The sequence below is a fragment of the Danio rerio genome, chromosome 1, assembly GCF_049306965.1.
Source record: "Danio rerio strain Tuebingen ecotype United States chromosome 1, GRCz12tu, whole genome shotgun sequence".
Lineage (NCBI taxonomy): Eukaryota > Metazoa > Chordata > Actinopteri > Cypriniformes > Danionidae > Danio > Danio rerio.
Genome location: NC_133176.1, coordinates 10,275,848 through 10,291,308, shown reverse-complemented (window position 1 = coordinate 10,291,308; position 15,461 = coordinate 10,275,848). Strand labels below are relative to the sequence as shown.

General features: G+C 34.1%; 1 protein-coding gene across 3 annotated transcripts in view; it reads left to right on the top strand.

Annotated features, from left to right (window-relative positions):
• Window positions 1-15,461, top strand: part of grin2ab (glutamate receptor, ionotropic, N-methyl D-aspartate 2A, b) — a 163,824-nt gene that overhangs the window by 64,605 nt on the left and 83,758 nt on the right. The window lies entirely within an intron of this gene.

Below are 15,461 nucleotides of genomic sequence, written 5' to 3'. Positions count from 1 at the left end.
CGATTGTCTGATCGCAGCGCACTTAACATTAGCGATTTGACCGTTTCCCCTGAGTTCAGAGCGACAACTTAAATCGTTGACTTTATTTGCTTGAGTGCCCTATATCTTGTAGATACCAGCGTACAGGAAGCCACAAAAGCAGCAAACAGACATTAGTATCAGGCCATAAGAGAGAATAAAGGATCTGAACAAGAGTTTAGAGGAAAAGCACAACAAACATATGGACGGAAGGAGGGAGGAAGGGATTTCAAGAACAAGGCAACGGGGAGAGTGGGATGGGGAAAAAGAAAGGAAACAAGACTGCATTGTAAAAGTGAAAGTCTTTAAGAAGAATAGCATGAGGGAAAAAGGGAGAATTGTGAGAGAAGTGAGGGAGTGCTCTGAGAATATGAAACGCGGTTTTATTTCTCATCTGATATAAAGGATGCTACTCCTCCTAGCCGTGCTTCAATGAGGAAAAAGACACCGCAAAGGATGAATAAACAAAAGAAGTGTCATCGAATCTGAAAACTAATTACAGCCTGACAGAAGAAAGCTTGACTGTTCAAGTCTCCTCCGCACGGGTGAGGGAGACACGCAGATGAAGACGTATAGATCCAGACCCAGATGATAAATATTATAGACCATCTCCAAACACAGGCAACGAAAGTCATCATCATCAACATGAACTCGCGAGCAAAACATATCGATTATTTAATTTAGATCGATCTCTAGTTTAACAAAACAGTATTGATTCAGAAATTGATTCCGTGTGTGTGCCTAAAGGGATAGCTCACTCTAAAATAAAAATTCTGCCATCATTTATGTTACTGTTCTAAACCTATTTGAGCTTCTTTCTTCTGTTGAGCACAAAAGGAGATATTTTGAAGAATGCGCTGTTTGATGGAAACCATTGGTTTTCATAGATTTTTTTTTCCTTGCAATGGAAATCAATGGGTTCCAGCAAGCAGCTTTCTTCAGAATATCTTTGTTTGTGTTTAGCAAAAGAAATAAACTCATTACGGTTTAAAACCACACAAGGGAGAGTAACGATTTTCTGTGAACTATCCCTTTAATTGGCCCTTTTCACATTTTCGGGTTTCTCAATAGCAGAAGTGGTCATAGTCTGTAAACTTAGAGCGCCGTGAATTGTAGAGTACAGCAAATTATTTTTTGTACAATCTGATTTGCTGTAATAATAAAAGAAAAACACCACAGTGTTAATACACAGTACAGTTACAATCTTATTGCAGCATTATATCATTATGATAACATGATATCGTTGCCTTCAGTGATTTCCTGAAGATGAAAACCAAAAAATAATGGACCTGGAATAACTACAGCAGTCGCAATTGTCGATCTCATATGAGATCGCGATGACATGTGCAGGTGTTATAGTGGTGTCCCATTTCTTAGAGTTGAATTTGAAGCGCTTCCTTTTCACACTCTGTTTCAAGGACCCAAGGGGAAGAGTTAGGGGTAGATTAAATAAAATAAGGATTGGGCCTTGAGATGCTGATAATATGTCGTGTGAAAAGAGTCCAAAGCAGAGGATGTGACAATTAACTCTACTTCCCCTCTTTTCCTGTAGATGTCGCCAACTTTCGAGTTGCTCCACTTAATGTAAGTCAAAACAAATAACAGACAGTAGATCATGAGGGAAGGTCAAGGTACTGTAGCTGAATGGTGCCATAGGGGGTCGAATTAATGTTTGATGTGTGGGAATATTTCATGTTGAAGTTGCTAACTCTGCGTCACGATTGATACCCATTCTGTTTCTGACACAGAGGACAAACAGATTTGCTTCCAGCTGTTTTAACGCGATGCGACATAAGAAAGATTGCGTCTGCTTTAGGATTCCTCTCTAACACGACTCGCCTATAAAACCAGCTGTCGAGGCTCTAGTAAAGAACTATCTGGTTTATTGAGATGTTTCAAGTTCTGTTGCCCTTTTATTTTATTTTTTGCAGTCATTTGCAGTTTATGCTTAGCCTGTGTTAGGCTGTGCACGATATTGAAAAAATATAACTGTCCAATATTTTGTTTTATTGCAATATGTATAACGTTTTACCAGAAGATTGAGCAGCTCTATATGGAAAGATTTGATTCATTTAGATCGACGGGGATGATCAAGCCTTACAGCATTAAAGAAATTGAATCAAATGTAAAATAACATAGTCATTGTTGTTTAATTAATAATAATAATAAAACATTATTATCTTTTAATCTTTAATATATAATTTTAAATCCTGTGATGTGACTACTGCAGATACACACATTGTGATATTAATGCTCAAACCATATATTGTTCAGCTCTTCATTGTGTGTTGTATACACATTTATGATTTCGGTTACACTTTAGGTCACAATTCATGGTATTAACAAACCATTAACTAACATGACTAGCTTTAAAAAAACACTAATTAGCTGTTTATTAATGGTTGGTAAGGTAGGTAGTTGGGTTTAGGGTTTGGGAATGATTAGGGATGCAGAATAGAATCATACTTCATAACTACTAGTGAACCGTTAATAACTTAATAATTGGCAGCTAATAAGCCAGTAGTTAATAGAATTGGGGCCTAAACTAAAGTGTTCCCTGATTTCTTGTTACATTGTGTGTTAGTTGTAGTAAAAGGGAAACTTTACTAAACACAATTGTGTTTGCTAAATATGAATGTATATTTATGTGTATTTCATTTAATATAGCTTGGTTTCAGTTACTAGTAAGGCAGCACAATATTGGAAAAATCTAACATTGTGATATTTTGTAATTGTGCAATATATATTGCGATAAGAACCCAATTTTATCTCTATTTGGAAGCAACTTATAATTTTTGATATATGTGATTGTATCTGCATGAAATGGAACAAACAATCAAAAGTACAAGAAATGCAATAAAGAAAAATATATGTTTTTTTCATGTTTTCCATAGTCTAGCAGTATTCTGGTATGCAGTAGTTGAATAATCAAATGTAAAATAATAATGCATAGTTTTGTTGTATTTAAAAATGTAAATAAATCATCTTTATGAAAGTTACAAATGGTTCAGTTTCTCATGCATGAATGCTTTTTAAAATGCTCATACAGTCAGAGACCTTAAAAACCTGCAAATGATAAATAAATAATCCAGACTCAACCTTGTGTATGCTCTTGATGTGACTATTGTGAATGATCACATTGCGATATCGATCTGAAACTATATATTGTGCAGCCCTAGTTACTAGTACTTGTTATTGATTCCATGTCTGCAAAACTAAATGAACGATTAATTACTAATCAATATCGAATTCAATTGAAATCAAAACAATTTGAGGAATATTGAGTAATACTGGATTTGAATCACCTGATTGGCTGCAATTCCCAGCCTTACTGTGCATTCTGATTGAATATATATATATATATATATATATATATATATATATATATATATATATATATATATATATATATATATATAAACAATCTACAGCACAAGCATAGATACATGCAATAAAGAAAAAGATGCAGCTGTGTTTTTTTCATGTGCTCCTAAGAGTCTAGCAGTACTCGGGTATACAGTAGTTGGATAATCAAATGTAAAATAATAATGCGTAGTCTTTGTTGTAAATATAAATAATGCAGTAAAAATGTAAATAATTAATCGTTATTAAAGTTACAAACAGTACAGTTTTTTATGCATGAATGCTTTTTAAAATCCTCATACAGTCAGACCTTAAAAATAATCCAGACTCAACCTTGTGTGTGCTCTCGATGTAACTATTGTTAATGATCACATTGCGATATCGATGCTGAAATGATATATTCAGGGTTCATGACCCTGGAAAGCTGGAAAAGTCATGGAAGTTTGTCAAGTCATTTTCCAGGCCAGGAAAAGTTTTGGAAAAACAAATAAACCCAAAATGTTTTGGAAAAGTCATGGAGATTAAAGTCTTATGAAAACAGAGACCAACATTTCTCCAATATTTTTCATACAGACATCAAGATAATTTCTAAAAACTATTTTACTGATATAAAAACAAGCAAATTACATAGATTGTTTCACATTTTTTGATATGCTGTAATTAATTTAACCGTGCGTTTTGTCTTATTTACCTTGTGTATGTAGACATTTTTTGACTTTCTTACCTGAAGGTAACGTCATGGAAATGTCCTGTAATTTTAGTAGTAAAATGTGTATGAACCCTGTATATTGTGCAGCCCTAGTTCAATTGAATTATACCATGCGAATAATACTGAATATGGAACTGAATCAGCTGATTGGCTGCAATTCCCAGCTTTACTGTGTGCTCTGGTTGATTCTCATAGACCCTGTTTCCAGCTGGTCAAATTTTTCAAAAGTAAAGCGTTGAAATGAATTGAATCCAGTTTATATAAAGGTAATGCGCTGAGAGTGGCACACAAGAGAGGGGAGATGAATTTGAAAGCTCCATGTCTGCTGCGCTAACCACCTCTCTTATCTCTGTCAAACGGCTCTGTTGCCATGGTGTTGCCAAGGCTACCGTAGTGTTAGCACAACAGTAATGGGGTGTTGTGACGGTAACCCCAGCTGCAACTGTGAAGATTGTGCAGGATTTTTTTTCCCCAGGAAAGGGATTACATGCAACATGTGCACCCACAGCCTAATGCGCATGCACTCGCAATCACACGGCGACTCTCAAAGGGCTCTCACAAGAGCACGGATCAACATAGTTACAATGCTGTGCATGCCAAACATAATGTACTCCTGCTCTAGGGTTTCTTCTTGATTAGGATTATTACAGTGTCCTCCACTAATATTGGTAAATATGAGCACATGAGGTCGTAAAAATTCTTTATTGTTTAACCTCACTCAAAAAAATAACTCAATTTAATTGAGGGCAGGATTTCCATCCAATAAATTAGTTTTCCACTAACTAAAAAAAAACTATTTACACAATTAAATGCAATTGAGTTGGTCCAACATAATTTTATCAAATAAGTTTAAAACATTTGTATATTTACTTTATTTAAACTCAAAGGTCTCATAATATCATGTATGTCGAATATGTCAAAGTCTCAGTTTTATTTTAAGTTATCCTAAATTAACTAAAAGAGACATTTTTAAGCATATACAGTTACGGTTACGAGCTACATGTACAGATTACTGAGACTGATCTCAGAACTATTTTAGAACAGTTATTGCTCACTGAGCAAAGCAACAAACTGCAGTTTTGCTAATTAAGCTGCTACACCCAAAGCATGGGTGCTTCTGCAAGGTGGTAATCTCAAAACTCAAAGCATTACTTGAAAATCTTTTACATTTTCAAACTAAAGTGAAGATTAAACTAACAAGTCTTTTAATTAACTTTAAACACCTAAGATTACTTTTAGTGTTAACATTTCCCTTTCTTAATTCAATCTCACGCAAAGCATGCTGGGAATTACAGGTCCTTTAGGAATTACCAGGTAGTTGGATCAACACAATTCCTTCATGTTGTCCTAACACAAAACGCTTATGTTAACTTAGTGGTTTAAAAAATTGGACTGAACATAAACCATATAAAATGGACAAAGAAATTACAAGAATTGTGTTGTTTAAGCTCATTTTAAACAGGTAGTTTGAACAAGCTGTGAAATAAAGATATTTTTAAAAATATTTTCAAAGTGATTTTTTAACAGAGCAAAGAAATTATCACAGTATTTCTTATTTAAAACAATTATGGAGAAAGTATTTGTTTTTTATTTTGAACAAAAGCACTTTTAAAATGTTGTAAATAAATTTTTAAGCTCAGTACTATTAATAAACCCCCTTAAGAAGTTTTTCCCGATTGTCTTTTGAGAAAGCCACAGTTATCCAATTGATCTGCCTAATAATTAACCTAGTTGAGCCTTTAAATTGCACTTTAAGCTAAATACTTGTATCTTGCAAAACTATTTGAATATTATGCACTGACATCATGGTAAAGACAAAGGAATTAGTTATTAGAAATTATTTCTTAAAACTGTTATGTTTAAAAGCCTCTCCATTAAACAGCACTTCTATGTTTTTAATATATAAGAGAAATATTTTTTAAAAGAATTACTGTTTCATAGGAGAACTAATTGCCAGTTTCCACTCTGTATGCATCGATTCGGTGCGCTTTTATGGCTCTTTCCACTGTCTAAAAGCTTTTTGGGTACCCTTTCTAAAGGGTACTTAACACAATGAAAGGGTACCAAAAGGTGGAGCAAGATGCACAAGCAGGAGAATAAAAACAAAGGAAGCGCCATTTTCAAATACACAGCCAAGACATTACACCGTAATAATACATACATATAATAAACAAATACTGCTTGCCGCGCATCGACATTTGAAATAACAAACGTCTTGAGCTGATGATAATAATGAGCATGATTATTAAAGTGCTTTTAACACCTGATCCTTTCAGAAACGGACAAACGCAAGAGTGAAGCGCAAAAAAACTAAGGACCAAATGATTGTTTCAGCAACCTAAAACATGAACAAACTGCCATGCTTAATTATTACCGTCACCTTTTGGACTATTATGAACTCGGATTGGCAGAATTACTCTCTAACAGAGGTTACATGTGCTGGTAAAGATTAAAGATACAGATGAGAGGTTTGCACTGACTGTAGGTTATATGTTGCGTGTAGTTTATGAACCCAAATAAGGACTAAATCTATGCAGTTTTTCTGTTATTGGTAACATATCAAAGACTGTGATTGTCTGTATTTGTTTATATATGTTGAATTTATTTATTTATTTTATATATGAAATATATATGCAGTAAGATATCTTGCACTCATCATTGATCTGCAGTTATAATCATATCCTGTACATAGAAAGGTCAGTAATGAACATTTAAACACAAATATTTATGTGTATAAAGCATCTGTTTTGTGAGAAGTGCTTTTCGTATGACATGTGAACGACCTGTACAGCTTTACTGCAGACATTTCCTTGAGCAAGAATGATATTGATTGAAACATTCTGTCGTACACCACACCCACCATTGGTACCCTTTTGTCAGTGGAAGCGCAGGCCTGATAAAGGTGACTCGTACTGTACCACTCAGTGAAAATGGGCCATTAGTAATGCTTCAACTGTATGTGTGCCACATTTATTGCCACTCCTATAAATTCAATCTTTTTAGGTATATTTCCCCTTATATGTTATATATTTTAGTAGACTTGGGTGATGAAAAACAGGGAATTACTCAACCGTAACCTCCTGTTTTACAAGGATATAAATATAAGGAAATGCAAAAGCCACACTCACTCTTCATTCATCACAATGTGCAAGATCAAAAACATAAATATATGATTTGTGGTTGCAGGTGGTAAAAAATTGCAATAATTCAGAAAATGCAGTCAAATGAAAAGTGTTATGAGTCAGCCTGAAAGAGGACGGCTGTCGATCTTCTCCAAACACACTGCTAGGAGGATGACAAAATCTCCAAGAATCACAGCTGGAGAATTACTGAACTTGGGTCTTGGGCTCAGAAATCTCCAACACTACAATCCGACGTCACCTACAGGACCATAAATAGGTTCAGGAAACATCTACAGTTATCCAAAAGCAAACTCAAGCATCATTCTGATTTTTTTGGTTAATATTTTGAACAAAAGATTAAAGTTTTATACAACAAAGGCATTTTTTTCAAGGGTGCCAATATTAGTGCTGGGCACTGTGTATCAGAAAGGGATCGCAAACCTCTGGGACCTTCTCTGTTTCAAAGCTGTTAAACACATAAGAGAAGCATGAGATGTATATCGAAAGAAGAGTTGAGTAAGAGAGAAATTTGTTGGTTTTGAAAGTTTGATCTTTTAATGAAGCCCCCATGGGGGATGAACCAAACCCGCATGGTATCATGGGAACTTTTTCAGCTGTATCATTCATCCAGCTACGGCGCAGTGCACCATATATGCCTTACATTACATAATCGGTCTATGAGGGATGTTTTGGACAATTCTCAAAGACAGTGAAACCTGAACAAAGTAAATCCGCTCGTACAGAGCTGACATTGGGGAAAATATTTATAGCAAATTGTCAGAACAGTTTTTTTCAGAAATGCTTTCTGAAATCAATGCAACGTCGTAAAGATTTGGTTTCATGATTTGTTCTTTCCTGTATTACATTTATGTTGTAATGGCACCTATAGATTCACCATAAAAAAGATGGAACACTAGTTTCTGTATGTTTTACAACTTCTAGCTTTAATAAGTTGATCCTGAACTTCCAAAATCAGTATTTTACCTAAAAATAATTATTAATGGTGGAAAAATACCAACAGAGCAGATATTCTGACAAGTTTTTACTCATTCGTGGTGTTTTAAAGACTAAATATTTGGAGCTTGACACAGTTTGCACTGTATTAACACAGTATTAACCACTGTAATAATCCGAGCTTTGGCCTGTGCGTAAATTTTGTTATTATTGTGCAGATGAAGGACAAGGTCACTCACTGAAAAACAAAAAAGACCATCAGGGTGTTTAATAATGCAAAACAACAACTGAATAACAGAACGCCTTATGCAAAACACCCTGATGCACAATGCTAATTAAGAAAAATTAAAAGAAAAACTAAAAGTGTTTATAATAAATTTAGTCAAATATAATATGTGTCTCTGGGGTCCTTTAAGCAGGAATTAAACATTATTTAATAGTTTTAACTTAAAAAATGAACTGTATTATCACATAAAATGCAACATTTTAAAAGTAAAACCATTAAAACTAATATATTTCAGCAAAGTGAATTATTCATTGTCTAATTTTCATTCAGTGTAACTTAAAAACTAAAATAAGTAAAACTAAAGTAAAGAATAAAAGTGAACTACTTGAAGGTATTTACTCACCTAAATCTTCTGAGGATTCATCAAGGTTTTAGGACCCAAAAAATGATCCGTGCAAGAAACCAAACAGTGTTTACAACATAATCCACATCCTCAGGCAAAAGGAGAACTCCATTTGTTTTTGTTTGGTTTGTGAACTGGTCCTTTTGAACAACCATAATGTTTAGCACTGATTCACCAGTTGGTTTTTATATTTCTATATTTATATAAACAAATATAAGCTATTATACTATTAAAACTCCCAATTGTTATAATTTATATAACGTAAATAAACTAGGTCTTCATCATATCATATTTTTACACATATCATTTAAATCCATAAAATTAGGGCTGCACAATATATTGAAAAATTATTGTTATTGTTATAATAGCATATGCTACATGTTGCAGACGTTTGATAAATAAAAAAATAAAAACATTTTAATGTATTGGTTGTTTATCTAATATTGACTAATCAGACGGGACCTTTCTATCTTTAGCCCCACCCAATATCTGCTATTGGCCAAAGCGGCCCAAAGGTGAACTTAGAGCTGAAAATAATACGAAAATTATACTAATGGCGCGAAATGACAACAGCCAACCAGAGTCAAAATGTCTGCTCAGGTTTGTACTTGTTCATGCTGTTCATGTAATTGACATAAGCTGAATTAGGGCTGGGCGATTTGGCCTAAAATCAGCATCTCGATTAGTTGAACATTTTAGTTTGATTACGATTAATGAATGCTTATTTATTTATAAGATTTTATTTTTTTTGCCCTCATAGTTCACAGACAGGTTTTGTACAGTAAATATGCTCACATATTACAGATTTTTAAATGAAGGGTGCATTTTTTTAAACAATTGAAGGAAACACACCTTTTCTACTATCTATGATTATTTAATAAACATCAACGCTGAACAACAACTGAAGTTTTAAACACACTTTGCCTAAAAAAAGACTTTTCCTATAAAAAAGTGAAAATAAATAACTTTCAATTTTGGAAATAAAACAAATTATTTTCAATGTTTCTCATATTAAAAGTAAAATAAAATAACTATTGTGCATACTGTAAATAATATTTTAAACAGTCCATTTATTGCATCTTCTGTAAACAAATGTTTTAATGTAAATAATAATTTTAATGTAATGTAATATATGCCATCGCAAGGCATTTCAGGCGCAGCTTCCAATCATCGCCAGTGCAGTGCAAAGAGAAGTATAAACCAGCCTCAGCCTAACAAAGTGGGGTCACATGACTCCACATGTAGAGAAAATATTTGGAAAAAATCGTCCTAAAAACATTTTATCAATTATAGGTTCTAAATGTCGATTTTGATTACTTTTTCGAATAATCGTCCAGCCCTAGTCTGAATTACAATTAACTAGAAATAAAAAAATATTTTGCATGATTATTTTAATATCATTCCATGAATAAAAGATTTTTAAAAGCGCTAATAAGAATTGCATTTTACTAGGGGAAATTATTTATGGGAAGAAATATTGTTATCGCAATACTCAAAAATAATATTGCAAATTTTCCCAGTATCAAGTAGCCATAAAAACATTGTTTGTTTATTATTGGCATATCATTTCTTTGGCCGGAGTCAGAACTGTTTCCTCAGTTCAGAAACTGTGGAAATAACTGGAGCACTAAATGAGTTGGCCAGCCCAGCATCATTGGATAATAAATGCTGGTATGTTGGCTCAGTTAAAGTAAGAGTGACTGTCAGGCATGTCTGAAAGTGAGTTTTGATGGAGCAACTCATAGACTGTGCTGGCTCGACCCACAAACGGGTTTATTGAGTTCAATAAAAAAACTGCTTTGAAAGAATATTTCATCCGGGTACCGGACATTAAATCTACACTGAAAAATATATATTTTTTACATCATTCTTACATTCTTACGTCAGTTCACTTCAGAAGACCTCAATTGTTATGAACCAGAGGTGTATTCATTTTGCATTCTCTGAAATATTTTTTAGTGAAGGATGCAAATGACTTTGGCATTAAAAATCACAATTTTTGTCAATTTTTTCAGCTAAAATCTTCTTTAATGTCCTACTGAATAACAAACTTACAATGACATATAACATATTTATTTTTGGGGGTTCAACTATTCAATTAAAGCAATAAAAACTAATGAAAGTGACAAAAACAATAAACCAAATGAAATCTGGAAATATATAAAAAAAATCCATTAATATTAACCTAATGCATTAAACCAATGTGTATTTTCTCCTAAACGTTTGTTTGCAGCCAGTTATCTTCAAAATATTTAGCAAATCCAAATAATAATTTTTTTCAGTGTAGTAAAATGTTCTAAATTGTGTTAATTTTCTTGCACAGACCAATCATTTCACTTCAGAAGACCTCAATGTATCATTAAGAGCCACAAGTATTCATCTTGCTTTCTTTTTTTAGTGAAACACACAAATGACTTGCATTAAAAGTCACAAATTTTGTCCATTATTACAGCTAAAACCTTTTGTTATGCCCGGCTGAATAACAAATGCTACATCTTGGATGGCCTTAGGCTGAGTAAATTAACATATTTAAATTTTAAACTATTCAATTAAAGCGATTAAAAACTAATAAAAATGACAAAAACAATAAACATAAAATGAAACCAGGAAAGATAAGAAAACCATTATTATTACCCTAATGCATTAAACTAATGTGTATTTACTCGTAAAAGTATATTTTTTAAAGATCTGAACAATTTTATCCACGTTTTTTTTTTGTCTTTTGTACCCTCATAGCACTATTAGTGGGAAACAGACTTACCAAGTAGCGCATAATATATTCCGCTATTTGCATTCATTACACATTTTTTCCTTCATTTTGTAAGGAACTGAATAATTAATGACTAGTTATTTTAATCTTTTCCGGTTTATTCACTTAAAGTCCATCTGAAATCTTTCCAAGGACCCCCTGGTACCTATTTAAGTGCCCCCTGCTTGGGAATCACTGCTGTAGACCATTTTGCCATCCGGCTGCTCGAAACTCATTCAGATTCCGATTCCAAACCACCCAAATCACCGAAGGGGAACAAAAGCTTTTCTGATTGACGTTTGTCAGTTGTGCAGTCAGCATGGATGTCTCTGCATCAAGCAGTCGATGGTAACACTAGCTGACCTCTTTTTTTTTTTTTTCCTGCGGAGTAGCATGCATTTAAAAAGCATATTTCATACACAGAGAAAGCGCTTATTTGCTAATTTGTTCTTGCACGAAAATAAATATACCGTACCAAATCAACATGAGTGATTCTTGTAACATGCTAACACTGTTTGCGTAAGTCTTTGGCTCACTGCTGGGTGTGTTTAGGCATAATACTGCAACCAGCAGTGCAATAATGGCATGACATTGTGTGTGTGCGCGTGTGTGTTTGTATGACAGACAGTAAAAGAAGAAGAAAAGAGGAAACAGATTGAGAGAAAGAGAATGGAGTGTGTGTTTTAGCAGCAGCGGGGCTTTGTTCTAATGGCTGGTCTCATACTGTGCTTATCAATGCCGTACAAATACATTGAAAGGCAGCAGCATGTGCCTGAGTGATATGCTTACTGTCACCACATAAACCCAATGAAATATTGATCACCTGCGAGCTCGGGTCACACACCCACAGCCCTGTCATTCTGACTCTGTCCCACTCTTCCACATATATATTTGAGGGATAATTGTGGTTATTACTGTGTGCTAGCTGCATTTTAATATGCCGATATTGTTTCACTGGAATTGAAGATCTTTACTATTGAAAAGTGCTTCAAGGTTAAGCATTACAAAATAAATGTTTGATTTTGAAGCAAGGGACGTTTTAAAGGTCAAGCATCTGTGCTTCGTATTGGATTTAAGTAGAAAAGTGCACCTGAATTTTAAAAAACAGATCTTTTTTTGGTTTATTTATATTTTATTCTAGATGCTGGTTCCTTCAAGGTGCTAGCATATATTGAAAAATGATTTCTTAGCATTTCAAAGAAATCAGAATTATATTCAGGTTGAATAGCCTTTTTTTGTTCATGCTAAAAGTTTGTTTTCTCAATAATAATAAATAATTATTTGTTAAGAAATAAAATGGTGGCACTGTGGGTAGAGTTGTCACCTCACAGCAAGAAGGTCACTGGTTCGAGCCTCGGCTGGGTCAGCATGTCTGTGTGGAGTTTGCATGTTCTCCTTGTTGGCGTGGGTTTCCTGTGGGTGTTCCAGTTTCCCCCCACAGTTCAAAGACGTGCGCCTAGGTAAATAAAAATATTTTAAAGACTGTCAATTTATATATATATATATATATATATATATATATATATATATATATATATATATATATATATATATGTATATATATATATATATATATATATATATATATATATATATATATATATATATATATATATATATGTGAAAAGTAGCAATTATCAAGTGAAAAAAGTAGTAGTATTTTTTTTTATTGTTTCCAATATTTTGCATTAATTTAAATGTATTATCTTTCTATTTCTAAAGATGTTTGGTGACTAAAATATTATTTTAATAAATATATCTGTTTAATAAGTCTCTTTTGTTCAAATGCACCAAAATATATTACTTATATTCACTGAGAAATGAATAAAAATATTAATTTTCAAAATAAGGTGTACTCATTTATGTTGAGCACTGTAGATATACTGGATGCTAATATATTTTTAGGGTTTATTTCACTTAATTTACTTTCCTGATTTATCATAGGTCATCTATCATAAAACTCACTACATCATTAAAAGACATTACAACAAATAGACCTATTTTGCATAGGTTGAATGCATTTATACAGCAGCCACAAGTGCAAGCAATAAAGTTGAGTTCCATTAAATATTTTCTGTTCCTTAAAATAGTTTTTTTTTTTTTAATTATTATGATTCCCCATTTATATTCTTGAGCACACTAATAATTTTTCTCAATCATTATTCAAATTGCCCACATCAAGAGATGAACTCAAAGTTCTTGCCCACATCAAGAGATGAACTCAAAAAAAGTTTTTGAATATATAATGTCCCCGAACTAAAGATAATGATAAATCTAAAAATCCTCAACACAATGGGGGCGCTTTTAAAGTTGATCTGAAAGAAGTCAAAGAGAATCATAATTCCTGTAGAAATTAGTCAGGTTCCTACCTTTGCTTTCATCTTACGCCGCTATTGGCTGGTCAGCTCTGAACTAAGGTCTTTTGGCACAACCTTTGCGTGGATTGCGCACCAATCTCAATATGTCACAAGGTGGAAGATGAAAGCTTTCGAGCCATTAGTAACACGGGATGAAAGCAAAAGCAGGAGCCTGTTAGATTCCTTTACAAATCTGCCATCAGAAGACCTGCAGCATTGTGCCTTTTTATTTTCAGAATACCAATTTGTAGCAAGCAATTTAAAGATACTATTATCTGCTTAATTCTGCCAACAAACGAACGGCGTAGATTAATCCAACCAGAGCGCGCAGAGTTACAATATTAAGTGAATAAGAAGTGCCAGCAGAAGTAATTATTCCTTTTGAGGCTGATTTGCATTGCCTATATGATGTTTCCAATCTAATTTGGGCCTGAGTGTGAAAGCTTACAAACTTTGAGTACGCATGGTGCAGAAATTTGATTTCAGGATTTGAGATACTGCACAGAAGACTGAACTTGCACTTTAATGAGGGAAGTTTATCCCCCTTTGCTGGTACATTTGGTCCAGACGGGAAACTCAAGTTGTCGGAAGCGTATTGTTCATTATTCATCAGTCCTGCTTCTGAACCTCATGTATAGTCCTAGTGTAGGCGTATACAAGGGTCAGCATGCATAAAATGGAAGTCATAATTCATAATGCAATAACAGCAACTGGGTAAGCGCACCAAATAAACATGTGACCCATTTAAAACGGCTTTTCCTTTTATTTGTCTCATATGCGCATTAAACGAACGCTATTTGAAAGAGTGCAATTTTATACTTGACACCGATTTTTCCAAATTTCCAATGCCGCATGATTTTATGGCAGGAAAATAATGGATTTAATGTCTAATCCGTTTGGAGTTTACCCAGGGGGAGGGATTTCCGGAGCACCTTGAAGGGCTCTGGATAATCTGAATAAACCAAATGATTTGCTGCGCAGAGACCCGTTTCTGGGGATCCTGCCCCTGTCACGTCTGTCGCTTCTCGTTTGCCATGATTGTGTCGGTAAAAGGAAACGAGTGACCGCCAATCTTGGCCTCTGATGTTTCAGTTGCTTCGTTATGAAGTGTGTCAGCTCGTCTTTTGAAGCTGCAGTGCCAACATTTGTCAAGTTGCAAAAAACATTCCAGCGCATCCCAGAACCCATTGAATTATTGAGTGAGTTTGTGGTCACTTAGAGAAGACCGACTTCCAGACATCATGATGCTGCGCTACTCTAGAGTCGGACTGAATTCAGCATGAATGGGTGCACTGAAGAGTTTCATGGTTGAACATACAAAACTCCAGCGCTTGTTTATATACTGACTAAGCACTTTTCTGCTTATAGTAGTTCTTTGTCAATTTCATGTTAGTTTTGGAGCCTGTATTTGTGCGAAAAGTGTGTAAAGCATCAAGCCATGTAGCTCCCATTAGATTCAGTATGTGTGCATGTGTGTGTGAATAGATATGCTCTTGAGTAACTTTGGTGTTTTATTCATGAGTTCCCTGCAGCAGCTATTTCTCTCCATCAGTGGAGTCT